The 17,038-nt window shown below is 41.2% G+C and overlaps 1 protein-coding gene across 14 annotated transcripts in view; it reads right to left on the bottom strand.

Moving 5' to 3' along the window:
• MPDZ (multiple PDZ domain crumbs cell polarity complex component) overlaps positions 1-16,630 on the bottom strand; it is a 198,717-nt gene extending 182,087 nt beyond the window's left edge. For 5 of the 14 annotated variants that reach the window (XM_053572512.1, XM_053572533.1, XM_053572523.1 and 2 more), the window contains exon 1: positions 16,360-16,568. The gene's annotated coding sequence lies outside the window, so the exon portion shown is untranslated. Of the gene's footprint in view, positions 1-16,359 lie in introns of all 14 variants that reach the window. The other 9 variants (XM_053572552.1, XM_053572529.1, XM_053572527.1 and 6 more) reach the window with 6 other exon arrangements.
• Between the last annotated feature and the right edge of the window lie 408 nt (positions 16,631-17,038).

The following is a 17,038-nucleotide window of genomic DNA, read 5'->3' as shown; positions in this document are numbered from 1 at the left end:
TGTCTTAAGTTTCTAGAGGAAGGGATGGAAATGTACTCCTTTTAGAGACAGTGAATTTGAGATGCCCCTAGAAAAAAGGAAATAGTAGAATTTTAATTTCATGAAGGTAGAAATTTTTGAGGTAATTGTTGCTTCCTTCCTCTCTTGGTACTAAAATAGGGGTTAGCCCAGGGTAGGCACTCAATAAATATTTGCTGAAAGAATAAATCAATTATACATGTGGACCTAAGATGAAAAGAACCTGGACATATAAAATATAAAAACAGGGACTCACAGTTCCCTAACTTGTTGCTGAAGATAAAGGAGGTCAATCAGGAAGAAGGTACTGATTAATGAGAGAGAGAACCAAGGCTGGAATTCTAGGGAACATGAACATTTAAAAAACATGTTTTATGTAAGAATTATTTTAGTGACAAAAATATTTTAGAACTAAAGACATCTAATGCCTGATCACTCTAAAAAGTACCGTATTCATAAACTCCCCACTAGGGTCTATACATTAGGCAAGGTATAGTGTTACTATTTATTTAGCTGATAATAAGAAGTGATTCCTATACCATTGTGAAAAAAAAATTACTTATGGAAGATAATCTTAATAAGGTCAAATTAAATACAGGGGGAGATAAATACTTTATCTCTTTTTGTTGTTGTTGTTGTTGCAGTTTGGCTGGGGCAGGGTTCAAACCCAGCCCTCAGTATATGGGGCCAGCGCCCTACTCACTGAGCCACAGGCGCCACCCAATAAAAAATACTTTAATAAATATCAACTAGTCATCTGTTGAGTAAATTAAAATTTCCAGTGGATCCAATTTCAGTCTTCTACATGTGGCTAACCAGTTGTTCCAGCACCAGTTATTAAATACAGATTCTTTTTACTGGTGGTGCTTTAGGTTGGTTTATCAAAGATCATATGGCAATATGTGGCTGAGTTCATCTCTAGGTTCTCTATTCTATTCCTTATATCTACAGCTCTATTTCTGTGCCAGTACCATACTGTTTTGATTACTACCAACTTCTAGTATAACCTAAAGTGTGGTAATGTGATACCACAATCCCATTACTAGCCCTCTACCCAGAAGACAAAAGAATCATTTTTCCACAAGGCCATTTGCACTAGAATGTTTATTGCAGAGCAACTCACAATTGCCAAAACATGGAAGCAGCCCAAGTGTCCACCAACCCATGAATGCATTATCAAACTGTGGTATATGTATACCATGGAATACTATTCAGCCCTAACAAAAGAAGACATTACATCTTTAATGTTTACCTTGATAAGCTGAAACACATTATTCTAAGTATGGTGAGAATGGTGAAAAAGTATCCAATGTACTCAATACTAACATGAAAATATATAAACAAATATAAGCTCACATAAAAGAAAAACACAAGTAGAGTCTAGCAAAGAGAGGAGAGGAGGGAGGAGGAGGAAGAGAAGAGAGGGTAATTAGCGGATCTCACCAAATGTGCACAATGTGAGGGTGCTCAGCACATCCTATGGGTGAAGAGCTTAACTACAACCTGAATTTTACCTTAGAAATGAAAACAATGTAATCTAAACATTCATCATTCTGAAAAAAAAAAAAAAAATTCTAGTGAAATCGATAAAATTCCTGCAAGTCCAGGATGAAATAGAGTCTACATATATGGAAAGGAATCTATTTAAAAAATATAAAATCCACCATGATCCTCTTATTTACCTGCATTCTAAATCAAAACAAATTTATATCTGGATCTTCTCTTAACAGAACATAAATACACCCAATAAAATAAAATTTGTCCAAAATAATAAAAGCGGCGTTTTTCATAATCCACACTAAAGAATTACTAGAGAGAATCTTTAACTTCTCTGACAGCAAAGAGATTCACTGATTCACTGGTAGCCAACATCACTGAGAATATACTGAGGACAGTTAGCAAGAGAGATAAATTACATTTTTCTGGCAAGATTCCAAATAGTTCTGAGAGGGAAAACTGCATTTAAAAAATCCAAATTATTATGGATTTACCCGAACATGAATCTTAGTCATATAAGATAAATAAGGATGAACCAATTCAATCCCCTAATTAGTAATTCACAGATAATGTAACAAGCTACACTATTTAGTTACCATATGTAATTCTGGGGATTCATTTGGGCCATCTTGATAACTGGTATTTTGTCTCTACAACATTTTAAAAGGTCTTATACTCTTTCATTAAACATAACCATTTGCTTTTTAATTATGTTATCTACTATTTAGCTACATTCATTAACTCTATTTTGCAATGGTACTCAAAGAACTAAATGGTAATATAAAGATCATAAAACAACTTTTACTTTTGTAATAATCCAGAGAACACATCTGCTTCAAATAGTGTTGTTTTGTTTTTTTTCATTTGCCATTTAATTTCTTTTTTTTTTTTTTTTTTTTTTTTTTGTAGAGACAGAGTCTCACTTTATGGCCCTCGGTAGAGTGCCAGGGCATCACACAGCTCACAGCAACCTCCAACTCCTGGGCTTAAGTGATTCTCTTGCCTCAGCCTCGTGAGTAGCTGGGACTACAGGCGCCCGCCACAACGCCCGGCTATTTTTTAGTTGCAGTTTGGCCAGGGCCGGGTTTGAACCCACCACCCTCGGCATATGGGCCGGCACCTTACCAACTGAGCCACAGGCGCCGCCCCATTGTTTTTTTTTTTTTTTTTTGGCCGGGGCTGGGTTTGAACCTGCCACCTCCAGCATTTGGGACCGGCACCCTACTCCTTGAGCCACCGGCGCCGCCCTTGCCACTTAATTTCATTTAAGTGATCAGAAAGTAGGAATAAATACATAAACATTAAATATGATCCAAAAAAGGATAAGTCGTTCTAACCCTCATAACTTGTTTTCACAATACAATGAAGACATTTCTTTTCTCGATTTCACTGGACCTTAAAAGATTCACTTCATGGGCCAGAGCTGTGTGATCCAATATGGTACCTGAAAGCCACACAGAGCACTGGGCATTTGAAAACTGACTAGTTCTAAATGTGATATGCTGTTAAGTTCAAAAGACAAAGCAGATTTCAAATACTTCAGTTCTACAAAAGCAAAAATAATTTTTATATTGATTACAAGTTGGAATAATATTTTGAAGAAATTGGGTTAAATAAAATACAATATTAAAATTAATTTCACCTACCTCTGCTATTTTTTTCTTTATAATGGCTACTATTTAAAATTACGTATGTAGGGTGGAGCAAGATGGCGGCCGAGTAACAGCTTCCCTGCAACTGGGCACGGTGGCGAGATAAGACTCCAGGCATCTCTGGCTGGTGGGATCTGCCTATAATCATCCCTTTGAGGATACAGAGAGTCAGCAAGGGACTTCTGGACCCCAAGAGGATGACAAAAACAGTGGAAAACTGGCAAGTGGTTGCGTGTGTTCCATCGACCTAATCCCGCCAGCAGCCGTACGTACAAGCAGCTGTGAGACTGCAAACCAGAAAGGCCTTACCTGTGAACTGTTTCAGTGTTTTTGGAGTTGGCACTCAGTTGAAATGCCTTGGGGAGAGCTTGAGAAGGAGTGCAGAGAACTTTGGGCATTGTCTAGGGCCTCAGACTGAGCCACTGAGCTGGACAGAGCTAATAGTATTCGGCTGTGGGCCGCAGGGAGCCATTGTGAAAGAACTGCAGTGGCAAGCTCCTCCCTCAGGGTCCCAGAGCAAGGATCAGGCGGGAGCTAGTAACCTAGTGACTGATCAGCCTAAAGGCAGGGACTGAGCTGCCTTACAGCCTTAAGCCTTAGGGCCAGTTTTGGCACACTGGAGCCTCGGGCTGTTACCCTGGGTGGAGTGCTGTGGCGTCACAGCTCATAGTAACCTCAAACTCCTGGGCTTGGTGCCACCTGGGCCTCCATAAGAGCTGCACCACGACCCCCACCCTCGACCCACGCCCGCCGGGCCTCCGCATGCGCTGACCAGGAACTGCAGGAACCGTGCAACCCGGTGTCCTCACTCCTGTACTGTCCCTGCCTCCACACTGGCCCGCTCGTTGGGCCAGGGACACTGGTAGCCGCATGCCCTCTGGACACCTCCCTGCCTCTGCGCAGAGCCCTTCTCCTGGCCAGAGACTCCTGAAGTCTTGGGCTCTCTGTGTCAAAGTCACTGGGTGCCAGGCACTCCCAGAACCATACACACCACCTCCAGCCCTGTTGCTGCATCTGGGTGTGTCACGTGCTAGAGCTTCTTCCACAACCAGAACTCTCTAGGTGGTGCAGCCCCAGAGGAACTACACAGGGTCGCTCCCTACAAAGATCTAGCAACAATAGAGTGATCCTGCTGGGGTCTCATCTTGGAGAGACACCTCCCCAACTCTGAAGACAGCCAGAGGCAACAATGAAAAACAATCATGAGGCGAAATCAACAGAAAAACTCTGGCAATATGAATAATCAGAGTAGATCAACTCCCCCAAGGATCAATGGGGCAAACACAGCACAAGATCCCAAGCACAAACAAATAGCTGAGATGTCAGAAATCGAATTCAGAATCTGGATAGCAAATAAGATCGAATTAGAATTCCAAGCAGTAACCCAAAAGATATCTCAAGAATTCAATGAATTCAAACACCAAATGACCAAAGATTTTGACACATTGATAAAAGAAGTTGCAGCCCTCAAAGATCTGAGAAACACAGTAGAGTCCATCAGAAACAAAATGGAGCAAGCAGAAGAAAGGATTTCTGACATTGAAGACAGAGCTTTCAAACGCTCCAAAACTCTCAAAGAGGAAGAGAAATGGAGGGCAAAAATAGATCACTCTCTCAGAGCACTCTGGGATAATTTAAACAAAACCAATATTTGTCTTATAGGGACCCGGAAAGTGATGGAGAGGCATCACAAGGCACAGAGTCTCTTCTCCATGAGATTATGAAGGAGAACTTTCCAGACATGCCAAGAGATTCTGAAATTCAGATAGCAGACAGTTTCAGGACTCCAGCACGACACAACCCAAATAAGACATCCCCCACACACATCATAATCAATTTCACTAAAGTTAATATGAAGGAGAAAATTCTGAAAGCAGCAAGACAAAAGAAGCCATCACCTACAAGGGGAAGAATATTAAAATAATGGCAGATCTCTCTGCTGAAACCTTTCAAACTAGAAGAGGATGGTCATCGACTTTTAATCTCCTAAAACAAAATAACTTTCAACCCAGGATCCTGTACCCAGCTAAACTGAGTTTCATTTATGACAGAGAAATTAAATACTTCAATGACATTCACATGTTGAAGAAATTTGCCATAACTAACCAGCTCTCCAGGACATTCTCAGACCTATCCTCCATAAAGAACAGCATAATCCTCCGCCACAAAAATAAACCCACCCAGAAAATTTTGATCAAATTCCAACTTCCACAGTCGCAAAAGGATTAAAAATGTCCACCGGATTCTCGAAAGGCTTATCAGTATTCTCAATTAATGTGAATGGTTTAAACTGTCCTCTAAAGAGGCACAGGTTAGCTGACCGGATACAAAAACTCAAGCCAGATGCCTGCTACAAACAAGAATCGCATCTTACATTAAAAGACAAATATAGACACAAGGTGAAGGGATGGTCATCTATATTCCAGGCAAATGGAAAGCAGAAAAAAGCAGGCGCTCCAATCCTATTTGCAGATGCAATAGGCTTTAAACCAACCAAAATAAGGAAGGCTAAGGATGGACACTTCATACTTGCTAAAGGTAATACTCAATATGATGAGATCTTAATTATTAATATTTATGCACCCACCCAGAACACACCTCAATTTGTAAGAGAAACTCTAACAGACGTGAGCAACTCGATTTCTTCCAGTTCTGTAGTAGTTGGAGATTTTAATACCCCTTTAGTAGTGCTGGATAGATCCTCCAAAAAGAAGCTAAGCAAAGAAATTTTAGATTTAAACACCATTATTCAACATCTAGACTTAACAGACATCTACAGAACATTTCATCCCAACAAAACTGAATACACATTCTTCTCATCAGCCCACGGAACATACTCCAAAATCGACCACATCCTAGGCCACAAATCTAACCTCAGCAAAAAAAAAAAAAAAATAGAAATTCCTTGCATCTTCTCAGACCATCGTGGAATAAAAGTTGAACTCAATAACAACAGGAACCTGCATACCCATACAAAAACATGGAAGCTAAACAACCTTATGCTGAAGGATACATGGGTTATAGACAAGATTAAGAAGGAAATCACCAAATTTTTCAACAAAAGAACAATGAAAACACAAATTATCAGAACCTCTGGAATATTGCAAAGGCAATCCTAAGAGGGAAATTTATAGTGCTGCAAGCCTTCCTCAAGAAAAGGGAAAGAGAGGAAGTTAATAACTTAATGGGACATCTCAAGCAACTCGAGAAGGAAGAACACTCCAACCCCAAACGCAGCAGAAGAAAAGAAATAACCAAAATCAGAGCAGAATTAAATGAAATTGAAAACAAAAGAATTATACAACAGATCAATAAATCCAAAAGTTGGTTTTTGAAAAGATCAATAAAATAGATAAACCTTTGGCCAACCTAACCAGGAAAAAAATAGTAAAATCTCTAATTTCATCAATCAGAAACGGTAATGATGAAATAACAACAGACCCCTCAGAAACTCAAAAAATCCTTAACAAATACTACAAGAAACTCTACTCTCAGAAATATCAAAATCTGAAAGAAATCGACCAATACCTGGAAGTATGCCACCTACCAAGACTTAGCCAGAATGAAGTGGAAATGTTGAACAGGCCTATGTCAAGTTCTCAAATACCATCAACTATACAAAATCTCCCTAAAAAGAAAAGCCCCGGACCAGATGGCTTTACGTCAGAATTCTACCAAACCTTTAAAGAAGAACTAGTACTTATATTACTAAACCTCTTCCAAAATATAGAAAAAGAAGGAATATTACCCAACACATTCTACGAAGCAAACATCACCTTGATCCCCAAACCAGGGAAAGACCCAACAAGAAAAGAAAATTATAGACCAATATCACTAATGAATATTGATGCTAAAATACTCAATAAGATCCTAACAAACAATCCAATAACATATCAAAAAGACTATACACCACCACCAAGTGGGATTTATCCCAGGGTCTCAAGGCTGGTTCAATATATGTAAATCTATAAATGTAATTCAGCATATAAACAAAATAAAAAATAAGGACCATATGATTCTTTCAATTGATGCAGAAAAAGCTTTTGATAATATCCAGCATCCCTTCATGATCAGAACACTTAAAAAAAATTGGTATAGAAGGGACATTTGGACATTTCTTAAACTGATAGAGGCCATCTGCATCAAACCCACAGCCAATATCGTATTGAATGGAGTTAAACTGAAATCATTTCCACTTAGATCAGGAACCAGGCAAGGTTGCCCATTGTCTCCATTGCTCTTTAACATTGTAATGGAAGTTTTAGCCATTGCAATTAGGGAAGAAAAGGCAATCAAGGGTATCCACATTGGGTCAGAAGAGATCAAACTTTCGCTCTTCGCAGATGATAGGATCATATATCTGGAAAACACTAGGGATTCTACTACAAAACTTTTAGAAGTGATCAAGGAATGGGGCGGCGCCTGTGGCTCAGTGAGTAGGGCGCTGGCCCCATATGCCGAGGGTGGCGTTCAAACCCAGCCCCAGCCAAATTGCAACAACAACAACAAAAAAAATAGCCGGGCATTGTGACGGGCGCCTGTAGTCCCAGCTGCTCGGGAGGCTGAGGCAAGAGAATCGCGTAAGTCCAAGAGCTAGAGGTTGCTGTGAGCCGTGTGACACCACGGCACTCTACCCGAGGGCGGTACAGTGAGACTCTGTCTCTACAAAAAAAAAAAAAAAAAAGGGAAGTGATCAAGGAATATAGCAATGTCTCAGGCTACAAAATCAACACTCATAAATCTGTAGCCTTTACATATACCACAATAACCAAGCCAAAAAAACAGTCAAGGACTCTATTCCTTTTCCAGTAGTGCCAAAGAAGACGAAATATTTGGGAGTATACCTAACAAAGGACGTGAAAGATCTCTACCAAGAGAACTATGAAACTTTAAGAAAAGAAATAGCTGAAGATGTTAACAAATGGAAAAACATACCATGCTCATGGCTGGGAAGAATCAACATAGTTAAAATGTCTATACTACCCAAAGCAATATATAATTTTAATGTAATTCCTATTAAAGCTCCATTGTCATATTTTAAAAATCTTGTAAAAATAATACTTGGTTTCATATGGAATCAGAAAAAACCTCGAATAGCCAAAACATTACTCAGAAATAAAAACAAAGCAGGAGGAATCATGTTACCAGACCTGAGACTGTACTATAAAACAATAGTGATCAAAACAGCATGGTACTGGCACAAAAACAGAGAAGTAGATGTCTGGAACAGAATAGAGAACCAAGAGATGAATCCAGCTACTTACCATTACTGATCTTTGACATGCCGATTAAAAACATTCAGTGGGGAAAAAATTCCCTATTTAACAAATGGTGCTGGGTAAACTGGCTGGCAACCTGTAGGAGATTGAAACTGGACCCACACCTTTCACCATTAACTAAGATAGACTCTCACCAGATAAAAAATTTAAACTTAAGACATGAAACTATAAAAATACTTGAAGAAAGTGCAGGGAAAACTCTTGAAGGAATTGGCCTGGGTGAATATTTTATGAGGAGGACTCCCCAGGCAATTGAAGCAGTATCAAAAATACACTACTGGGACCTGATCAAACTAAAAAGCTTCTGCACAGCCAAGAACATAGTAAGTAAAGCAAGCAGACAGCCCTCAGAATGGGAGAAAATATTTGCAGGTTATACCTCCAATAAAGGTCTAATAACCAGAATCCACAGAGAAGTCAAACGTATTAGCAAGAAAAGAACACGTGATTCCATCTCAAGGTGGGCAAGGAACTTGAAGAGAAACTTCTCTAAAGAAGACAGACACAGGATCTACAAACACAAAGTAAAACATTGACTCCAATACTGAAACTGACCATGCTACACTTAGACTCTTCATAAGATCTGATACAAAATTTTATGGTAAACCTCATTATTCACTTGATGTTTATTTTTACTTAATCACCTCATATCTTTAAGAATAAAGTACGTTTCAATTTCTTTATTTAAAATTACTAGTAATATTTTTAAACTATTGCTTCCACATTTTGAAACTTCATGTAACATTTTTTTTTTGCAGTTTTTGGCCAGGGCCAGGTTTGAACCCACCACCTCTGGTATATGGGGGGCGGCACCCTACTCCTTTGAGCCACAGGTACCGCCAAAACTTCATGTAACATTTAAATTAGGGCATTTATATTCTCTGTTTATCCAAAAGGGGCATGCATTTAAGAAGACTGAGAAACACTATCAAATACAAACGTCTGACACACACAGTTAAAACCAAAAGGATCAGAATATGCCACTTCAAGAAATGCCACTTTGGCATAAGAATTATTTTGAGCTGAAGGCAAATGAGAAACAGAAGACAGAAGCAATCTTTGCCCTTCCCTTCTCTGCCTACAAGCAGGACATAAATTTCTCTTTGTAAATGTGACACAAATTTCCACTTACAAAGATTCCCCTCTGCTTCACCCGTAGAGAACAACTATTCTTGTGAAAATGGCACATAAGCCCCTAGGTCTAACCACTTCTTTGAGTTTTCACTTCTTTCTGTATAACCTCCACGCAAGTGAAATTAAAATGTCAATTAAATTTATATGCCTTTTTTCCTGTTAATGTTAGATCAGTTTAATTCAGTTTTTCCTCCCCCCAAAAACTGAAGAATGAGTGCACTAGAAGACAATGCAAGAGAGTTCTGAACTACTTAAAAACTCCTTAAAGGTATATCCACACAATGACTAGTAATCAACAACAAACAGTACTAACCCGTGAATACAGGCAACATGGATGAAACCCAAAACTATTACATAGTTAAGGAAGTCAGACAAAAAAGAAAATATTCTGTATGATTCCATTTATTTAAAGCTTTAGATAATGCAAACTAACCTAAAGTGACAGAAAGCAGATCAGTGGTTACTTGAAGAGAGAAGAGAAGTAAAGGAAGCAGAAAAGACTTGCAAAGGGGCATGAAAAAAGTTTGGAGACGATGGATATGTCCACTATCTTAATTGCAGGGATAGTTTCATATGAACCAAAATTTAACAAATGGTACATTGTCAATATGTGCAGTTTATGTCAAATATAAATTATACCATAATGAAATAGTTAAGCAGTCTCTCCCCACTCCGTGACAAAAAGGTGGAGGTTAAATGTCCTGAGTTTAGGATTCGGATGCCAGGTGCTCACTGAACATTTTAATGGAGCTGGCTAGGGCATGATAATCTAGGTATCAGGAGACAGAGCCTCTGGGAGGTGATCAGACTATAAGGACAGAACCCTAATTAGTGCCTTTATAAAAAAGCCCTAGCGAGCAGCCTGTCCCTTGTACCATATGAAGCAACAACAAGAAGGCGCCGTCTATGAGAAAGTAGACCCTCACCAGAAAAGGAATCTGCTGTCCCCTTGACTTGGACTTCCCAGCCTCCAGAACTATGAGAAATGAAACCATTTATAAGCCGCCCTGTCTATGGTATTTGTTACAGTAGTCCAGACACTAACACAGGCCTAGCAAGGTATAAAAGAAGTTCAGCATACCTTATGTACATCTGAAAAGATTTTTTAAATTGTAGAATGACCTTTATGATTCCATCATCATGGTTTTGTTTAGTGATGTCTTAGGAACACAGAATGACAGATTCCCATGACCATTTTCTGCAGCTGAGGCATCACAGGTGCTACTACCTGATTCTATAAGATAGAGTTATTCTGAAATTAACAATACAAGTGTTTAACATTTAAATACAGGTCAAGTTTTTAAAAATGCATTCTCCACTAGTGTCCTGTATGGCACATGAGAGTTAACTGTATTATACCTCCTCATAGAGTGAAGAGATACTGGTTCAAACAAATGCCTTTAGTGTCAATTCAAAATATATGAACGTTTACTAATTTCAAGTGAGATTATCACCACTGAGGGCAATCAGTGATACCAACTGCTCAACAGTTTTACTTACCCATCTGTTGTTTCAAAATAATTTAAGCGTTCTGATTTCCAAAATATGTGGGGTTTTCTTGCATGAGGGTAGTATCTGGGTAATAGAACCGTAGGCAAGTTTTCTGTTTCCTCTGTACTTGTCTGCATCGTCCATATTTTTATAAAATGCACTATTTTTAATCATCAAAACAGTTACATGGGCCATTAAGAACATTTTAAGATATACAAAATCAAGAAATGTAAACTCCATGTGGACAGAAACAAATGAAGCCTTCCCAGCAACATCAAATAAGCCAGCAAGGTGAAACTTGCATGGGTGAATCAGGAAGGAGGTCGCTGACTGTGTTTCTCAGAAATGAAACAGTGACCATACACAGTCTGTCTCAAAAATTTCCTAGTAACCTACGTACATGCAGAAATAATTATCTTATTTATTTTACCATAGCTTTAAAATGCAAGCAATAGTATGCTACATTTAGTAGCAAACTACTAATATCATAGTGTCAATCCAACTTAAATACGTTTTCTCTTAAAATTTATTTTTTTGTAGCTAATGTTACTGTTTGTTTGCTTACTTCCTTTTTTTTTTACAAGAGCTTCCTTTTCACTTTCCCCTCATGCATTTATTTATAACACTTTAGATCTAGAGTGGTTTATAAGAAAATAACAATGAATGGGTTGCTTTTACAGCTCTAAACAAAACTAAAAGGAGGATAAAGATAAGAATGTTCTAAACCAAACAAATTTAACTACCACAGGCAGACAGGCAGGTAGGAAAAAAGAAAGAATCTGTCTCATTTCTCTTATCTTTTTTTTTTTTTTTTTTAACTCAGCTGGCCAGTGTCAAAAGAATGGCTTTAATGTTTCTCTAACTAAAAAATACAACTGCAACACCCAAGAAAATATTTTTTGTCATTTTATAACATATAATATAAATTCCCTTAGCAATCATATATTTTTCAAAAAATGAGAAGAAATTTCTGAGGGGAAAAATGATTATGCCAAATATTAGCCTACAAAAACATGCATAGAATATACTATGTTTAGATGAATGTAACTTAGGAATAAATTTTATCTTAATCAGACCCCAAAATCTGAATGAGATATTTACCATACTAATGTTTCATCTTTGCTAAATTTAACCCTTTACTATTTTTAAGATATGCTAGAAGACATATTTTTTAAGAAGATGAATGGTTTTATGAAACACTTGGGGAAAAAACTGTCTACAAAAAGGAAAGGCCCTGAGAGGCACAATTTCCCAGGGAACACCCAGAGAAAGAAAACAAGTGGCCTCAAACCAAATATAAAATACCTTTTTCTTCAAATAGCGGTTTCCTTTTCTTCCTAAACATCAAATTAGCACAATAATACTTAGACTACCACAATAGCCTCCTACAGGATTTCCCTCCTTTACCCTAAACCAGCCTGTTCCTTGGGGCTTCAGCAGTTTCCAGCCTAGGTTTCCTTATTTAAGAACTGTCTTGACTTTTGTTATGGACTGAATTGTGCTCTCCCTAAATTCATATAAAGTGCTAATTCCCTCCACCTCACAATGTAATTGTATTTGAAAATTACAGTTAAAAGAGGTCACTGGGGTGGGTCCTAATCCAGACTGCTGCCCTCATAAGAGATTAGGCTACAGGCACACAAGAGGGAAGACACAAACGAACAGGGGGAAATCAGTCTCCTGCAGGCAACGGAGGGAGGCCTCCTAGCAACCTATCCCACCAAACTCTTCACTTTAGATTTCCAGACTCCAGAACTGTTGTTTCAGCCACTCCCTCTTTGGTACTTTGTTAGGGTGGCCATAGCAAACCAACACATATTTTGGAAATAAGATGCTGCTGTAACAAATACCTAAAAATGTAGAAGTGCTTTATAACTGGGTAAAGGTAAAGGCTGGAAGAGTTGGGGGGTGCATATTACAAAATGCCCAAGTTGCCTTGAAGAGACTACTGGTAGAAATATGAAGAAAAGGTTCTTCTGGTGAGGTCTCACATGGAAATGAAAAGCAAGTTATTGGAAACTGGAAACTTCAAAAGGATAAAACCAAACTTCAGCTTGTACCTGATTGCCTTGTACTTGCCCTTCTCCATCCAAACTTTTCCCCTGGGCACAAATCCTCTAGTCCACTCTAGAAAGATACAAATTGGATCAATTGTAGTTCCCACCAATTGCCCACTACATCCCAGCCTCTTCCCTACACCATGTCCCATTCTCAAGGCAAAACCACTGACCTAAGCTATACTTCATACCAAAAAATCCTTCATTCCCTGCCTCTTATCTAAAGACAAACATCTGTTCTATTTCCTGTTTATTAACCTCCATGAGGGCAGCAAGGAATCCTACATTGATCTACTTTCTTGGAAGCATAGTAAAGTTTCACTATGTGTAAAACCTTTCTCCTGTGTGTCTGTTTTTCCAACTAAGACAGTAAACTTCTGGAGAAGTACCCTAAATTTTTTTGTGCTCTCCCCAGTACCTAATCAATATGACATCCTTCTAATCCATCTATTGCTACCTACTAGCTGAATAACTACCTGAGGTCTTCTCTGTAAATATTTCATAGGATGGCAATAGATTCCTTAGCATTGGTTTCCTTTATCCAAAAGTAGTTTATCTCCCTAGTCTTATTCCACTACATGGAACCCCACTAAAATTTTTAGTCAAAAAATATCAATTTTAACCATTCTAAACATCATTTCCCAACTGTATTTATATAAATACTCTCCTATGCTTGACACTAATTTACAAGAAAAAAATAAAGCCTTAATAAGTCTAACAATAGCAACTGAAATCTGACCTTAGGCCAGATGTCTACCAGATGGGTAAAGCACCCAACTATTTGAGAACTACATCATCACTCACAAGCACCCTCAAGCTATCCTGAATCCACTAGGTAGTCATCTTTCCTTACTTTGAAGTGTACATCTTTCTCTGGCAGATGTGCTATTTGCTCCTGCATACTGGTGGCATTTCCAGTCCCACATACCAAGTTTGCCTCAAAATATTTTATGAAATTCACAGAGTACTTATGTGTAACTATAAAAAATGAAGACAACCTACAACTCAAGCTGAGAGACAAGTCTCAATTGTCAGACTTTGGATGTAATCTGGAGAAAATAATCTGCCTGTAAGGCAGAACAGCTATCTTCCAGGCAACTGATTGTCCCTTTCCAGTTTCTAAATCCCTTAATCTTAATACTACACAATGGGTCCACTTCTTCCTCATTTGTTAAGCAGCCGCCCCACCCTCAAACACGCCCAAGTAGACCTGAATAGATGTGAAATGACATTTTAAGGACTTCCAAGAATCTTTCTGAACACCCCCATCTTTACTGTATCTCCAAGAGATACAAGTGAATGCTAGACAGCAGCCTCGCAGCCTTTATTCCCTCATGGTCATGTGCATTTAAAAGTCATCTGAAAGGAAAGGACACAGGATATCTTTAAGGTCCAAGCAGGGCAACCTCTAGGTGGTAAGCTAGAGGAGCACACTAAAAACTGACTGAACATCCCTCCCTTCCCAGCCCCAACCATCAGGCTTAAGCAGTTAAAAGGTGTAGAAATGGGGAAAAGAAAACCAGAAACAAGAGAAGGGAAATGAAAAGAAGAAATACAGAAAGGATTCAAAGAAAGGAAAGGAACACAGTATGTAAGAAACACAGGACACTGCCCTATTAGCAATCTGTTGAGAATAATCTACAGCAGTTTTTGTATTTGTTTTTGCAAATGAGATAGGGAAGAGGAGTGGAGTCAAGGGGCACCCAAAACCAGCTTTGCCCCAGTGACACACAAAGCCACAGGTGCATCAGTCCAGGCCTTTGTATCTTACTAGAAGTTCAAGCCAAGGAACCACAAGTTTTGGTAGGTTTTTAAACACGAATACTGTCAGGCACTAAAGCATACATTAAAAATGTAGATGACCCTAAACTTACAATAAATTCATTGTAACCATTCAAAACCAAATTCAACATATAAGATCTCCCAAATCACAAACAGTAATAGCTTGGCTTTTAGATTAGGTGCTATTTATTCTACAAAAGTAACCTAAATGAGAAATATGTAGGGAAACACAAAGGGGATGTTTACACCACAGATGCCAGGAACACAGGATGCGACAAAGATCTGATGACTTGTCAGTTTCTAACCCTCTTGACATCAAAAGAACATGGAGAGAGGTTTTCCTCCTAGGCTGGCGAATGCATTGTCCTTTCATCTAATGATACCAAGGAAACACTAGACTCCATTTGCATCCCTCACTCTTCCCACCTCCCCGCACAAAGGCACGCAGAGCCCCTTGCCCGGGGCTTCCCCAACAGAGCAACCCAATCAACCCCACGGAGAGGGAAGGACAAGTCCAGGTGCTTCCACTCGCCCCCGTCACTGCGCGGTGGCCGCCACTGCCCCCCACCCCCGCCACCCGCAGTCTCAGCTTGAATTTCCATGTGATCGCTGGGAAGAATAGCCTGGCCTTTGTGCCTTTGCAAAGAATGCAAGCAAAAATGTACACCATCACCACCCCAGACACACGCACAACTCCCCAAGACACAAAGCTTCGCCCAAACATTGCTTCCCCAGGAACATCAGGCATCCTGGGGTTGCCAAATCGCAGACAAAGGCGCCCATCGGCGCTTGGGGTTGGGGGGAGTGCGGTGGCGGGGGGATTAAAGGCGAAACCAAAGCAAAATGCTCCCACCGACGCAAGCAGCAGTTGATAGGGCCAGGGCGCCAGAGGTGGGGAGAGGGAGGGGTACAAATCAGCGGCCGCCTAGGGGTCCCCCGCTGCCTAGGCGAGAGACCCCAGGCGAAGAGCCTGTCTCCCCACCCGCTTCCTCCACCCGCAGGGCCCGGCGCGGCGTAACGGTGGAGGGGCGTCCGGCCCGGGGCGCGGCCCCAGTGGCTGAGAGCAACAGGCTCCCGGCCCCGGAGGCCCGGCCTGCGCTCCGGGCCCTCAGGACCCCACTTCTGGGCACCGTGACTATGCCCCTCCAGGCCAAGGAAAAGAAAAAACTTTTAAACCATTCAGAGGAAGAGAGAGACAGATGGGGGTGGGGAGAATGAGGGGAAAGACCAGAACTATCCATGAACGCAGGAAAGGATGAGGGAGGAAACTTCCAGACCCCATGCTTGTAAAAAGTCAGAGAAGCAGCGGCTTCCCCGCTGCGCCGGGGCAAGCGCGCCCGACCCGCCGCCAGCCCCGCGCGCCGAGCCCCGGGCGCCCGCGCACCTTCCCCGCCGGCGCGCGCACTGCGCGGGGGCGCGCTTCGGCCTCCCGGCCCCGGCGGCGCTTACCCGTCTCGCTGCGGCCGCCCGGGGCAGGGTCGTGCGAGGGGTGGAGGGCTGGCGCGCCGGGACGCGGGATGCCAAGCCTGGCCCACGCTCCTCTCTTCTGCTCTCAAGTAACGGCCTGGCTAGGGGCCCCTCCCGGGCCCCGGGGTAAACGCGCACGGACACTCACGCGTGACCGAGAAACTTAATCCCGCCCGGCCGCCGCGGCCCGCCGCCAGCCTCGCGCTCCGCCGCGCCCCCTCCCGCTGCGCGCCGCACTTGCGCCGACCGGGGCTGCCGAGGAGGCGGCGGCGGCGGCGGCGGCGGGGCCCAGGCAGCCGGGGCTGAGGTGACGCCTGCGACCGGCGGGCCTCGGCCAATCAGGGGTCGCGGCCCAGCCTGCCGGTCCCGGGTTTTAAACTCGCTGCTCCGCTGCCGCTCCCAGTGTGGGCACCGGACCGCGAGGTTGTCAGATCAAATACCCAGCGCCCTGTCAATGTGTATTTCAAATTAAAAACGGAAGGAATAATTTTAGTGCAGGTATGTCCCGGGCATTATTTGGGGCATACTTAAACTAAAAAATTCTTCATTGATTATCTGAAATTCAAATTTAACTGAGAAGCCTGTGTTTGTATTTGCTGAATCTGGCAACCAGGGGGAACCGGTACCCTCTATTTCTAGCTCTGGTTTTTCAAATTTTTAC

Source organism: Nycticebus coucang, chromosome 2 (assembly GCF_027406575.1).
Source record: "Nycticebus coucang isolate mNycCou1 chromosome 2, mNycCou1.pri, whole genome shotgun sequence".
Taxonomy (NCBI): Eukaryota; Metazoa; Chordata; class Mammalia; order Primates; family Lorisidae; genus Nycticebus; species Nycticebus coucang.
Note: the sequence above shows the minus strand (reverse complement) of the source record. Positions and strands in the feature narration are given on the sequence as shown.